The following is a 3,553-nucleotide window of genomic DNA, read 5'->3' as shown; positions in this document are numbered from 1 at the left end:
ATGGAGCTCTTTGGCATCAACTCAACTCGCCGTGTTTGGAGGAGGAGGAATGCTGCCTATGACCCCAAGAACACCATCCCCACCGTCAAACACGGAGGTGGAAACATTATGCTTTGGGGGTGTTTTTCTGCTAAGGGGACAGGACAACTTCACCGCATCAAAGGGACGATGGACGGGGCCATGTACCGTCAAATCTTGGGTGAGAACCTCCTTCCCTCAGCCAGGGCATTGAAAATGGGTCGTGGATGGGTATTCCAGCATGACAATGACCCAAAACACATGGCCAAGGCAACAAAGGAGTGGCTCAAGAAGAAGCACATTAAGGTCCTGGAGTGGCCTAGCCAGTCTCCAGACCTTAATCCCATAGAAAGTCTGTGGAGGGAGCTGAAGGTTCGAGTTGCCAAACGTCAGCCTCAAAACCTTAATGACTTGGAGAAGATCTGCAAAGAGGAGTGGGACAAAATCCCTCCTGAGATGTGTGCAAACCTGGTGGCCAACTACAAGAAACGTCTGACCTCTGTGATTTCCAACAAGGGTTTTGCCACCAAGTACTAAGTCATGTTTTGCAGAGGGGTCAAATAATTATTTCCCTCATTAAAATGCAAATACATTTATAACATTTTTTGACATGTGTTTTTCTGGAATTTTGTTGTTGTTATTCTGTCTCTCACTGTTCAAATAAACCTACCATTAAAATTATAGACTGATCATGTCTTTGTCAGTGGGCAAACGTACAAAATCAGCAGGGGGATCAAATACTTTTCCCCCTCACTGTAGTCGGCGGCAGTGTGGAAAGCAGTGAGCGGTGAGGTGTCATGTTCTGTTTGTTTCATTCTCACCACCAGTGAGTTTCTACTATGGATCCGGGCTCAAACCCAACCCTGACTCTAGCAGCACTGGGATGGCCCTTCTCCCTGGGAATGCTGTATGACTGTCGCAATGATCACCTCATTCCAGGTAGAACGCTTTCTCGCTCACTCAGTCACTCACTCAGTCACTCACTCAGTCACTCACTCACTCACCCACTCAGTCACTCACTCACTCAGTCAGTCAGTCAGTCACTCACTCACTCACTCACTCACTCACTCAGTCACTCACTCACTCACTCACTCACTCACTCACTCACTCAGTCACTCAGTCACTCACTCACTCACTCACTCACTCACTCAGTCACTCACTCACTCACTCACTCACTCACTCACTCACTCACTCAGTCATTCACTCACTCACTCAGTCACTACTTACTCACTTACTCAGTCACTCACTCAGTCACTCACTCATTCACTCAGTCACTCAGTCACTCACTCAAACACTCACTCACTCAGTCACTACTTACTCACTCACTCAGTCACTCACTCAGTCACTCACTCAGTCACTCACTCAGTCACTCATTCACTCACTCAGTCACTCACTCAGTCACTCACTCATTCACTCACTCACTCACTCACTCACTCAGTCACTACTTACTCACTCACTCAGTCACTCACTCAGTCACTCACTCATTCACTCAGTCACTCACTCACTCAGTCACTCACTCAGTCACTCACTCACTCACTCACTCACTCACTCACTCACTCACTCAGTCATCCCCACACACATTAAAGTAACTGTTAGTGTTTGGTTTGTCTCCTCTGATTACAGGCCTGACGCTGTGGGACCAGGAAGCACTCAGAAGGGACATCATTACAACAGACGAGCCTTTCACCGACTTCAAACTCATCACATCTGACTCTACGTCTGACAAATACTCTCTGTTAAATGTGAACGGCTCTCTCAAAGCGAGCTGTTTGGCAGGGCTGGTTAAGGTTGAGGGATCGGCAAAGTACTTGAAAGATGTTAAAGAGTCTCAGAATCAGGCGAGAGTGACACTCTGGTACACCACTACTAAGAAAATCACTCAACTGGCCATGAACCACCTCGGGCAGGAACACATAAAGTACAAGGATGTTTTTAGGCAAGGCATAGCCACACATGTGGTTACAGGTATACTTTATGGAGCAAATGCTTTCTTTGTGTTTGATCGTGAGGTCTCGAGTGAAGAGGACCGTCAAGACGTCGAGGGAAACTTGAAAGTGATGTTCAATCGTTTTCCCAATGTTTCTTTCGGGGGGTGAGGGTGCTTTAGACGTGAAGAACACTTCTGAAACTAAAACGGAGAAGTTCTCTTGTAGATTCCATGGGGAACGTTCTTCTGGAAAACAATCCTGTATCTTTTCAAGATGCCGTGGACACCTACAAAACCTTGCCTCAGAAGGTAGGTGAGGGGGTTCCTGTGCAAGTGAATCTACTTCCGTTAAAAGCCTTGGACCCCGACTGCCGCCCAGATGGTTCGTCAGATCAGTGGAAGCTTAGTTGACCAATGGCAGACTGCGCTGGAAGACCTTAGTGAGGTGGAGATGAGATGCAACGATGCGTTGAGAAGCAAGCCAGTGAAATACTTCAAGGAAATTGATGCCAAAGTGAAAACTTTCAAAAAGCTGTGTTTCACAGAGCATTTGAAGACTACTTTGGCGGACCTCCTTCCGTCTATTAGAGGGGGAGAAAAGGAAGAGAGTGTGTTGTCCGACTTCTTGAAGAAGCAGCAAGAATTCCGTTTCAACAGCAACATCCTCGGTGAATGTATGGATCGCATTGAGAGAGAGATCAATGTGGTTGATCGATTCCTAAGGATGATTACAGAGGACTACAGTCGGACGTGTTCCGCCAAGATAGTCACATCGAAGAGGGGACTTGACAAAGAGGTCTTGAACTCAAAGGTGAAGCGTGTTGTATGTTTCACTTTCACCTCTCTGGGGTGCGAGGACCCTGTCCTGTCAGCTTTGGATTCCCCAAGCTCTGAGAACTCACAAGCCTTAATGCCAGTTAAATCTGATCTGACAAGATGGTACCACTCCGATGACGTGTTTGAGGACATGGACAAGCAAGCTGGACTTTTCAAAGATTTTTGCAGAAGCTAACAAAGAAGACACACAGACACGTTTCCTCTTGGCCTCCGTTAACGACAGGGAACAAGAAGGAGCCAGCATTTACCTTTTATGAGAACGGATCCAAAAGAAACGAGCGTTTGGAGCCTCCGTCTAAACCTGAGAAGCCCACAGCACGTGACAGAACTCACAACAGCGTGACGCTGGAGTTGCTCCCTCCTGACAGGGGAGCCCGTGACGTCACCCACTACCTGAGAGAATACTGTGTCGATGAGAAAGATGGATGGAGGAGCGAGAAGACGTCTGAAACCGACACAGCCTACACGGTGTCTGGACTGCTTCCCAGTACAGGGTACAAGTTCAAACACAGAGCCATGTGTTCCTTAGGCCTCGGTCCAGACAGCGAGGTTAGTGACATCATCAAGACCTTGCCTTCCTGCCGTCCCAGTAAAGCCTGAAATCAAAAGCCTACTCCACTGAGCTCATGGTGTGCTGTCCAAAGCCGGCTGTGATTGGACAAGGGGTCAAGATTCAGAACTATGTGGTAGAATACAAAAGAGTTGCCCACTGAAGAGAGTGAGGAGGAGGAGGAGGCGGAGTGGATGAAGAGGACTTCCAAAGACAACGTC

General features: G+C 47.8%; 1 pseudogene; it reads left to right on the top strand.

Moving 5' to 3' along the window:
* The first annotated feature begins 850 nt into the window (after nt 1–850).
* On the top strand, nt 851–2,964 carry LOC121562229 (annotated as a pseudogene).
* Nucleotides 2,965–3,553: the final 589 nt, after the last annotated feature.

The sequence above is a fragment of the Coregonus clupeaformis genome, unplaced genomic scaffold, assembly GCF_020615455.1.
Source record: "Coregonus clupeaformis isolate EN_2021a unplaced genomic scaffold, ASM2061545v1 scaf0170, whole genome shotgun sequence".
Taxonomy (NCBI): Eukaryota; Metazoa; Chordata; class Actinopteri; order Salmoniformes; family Salmonidae; genus Coregonus; species Coregonus clupeaformis.
This window is presented reverse-complemented; position numbering and strand designations above follow the sequence as displayed.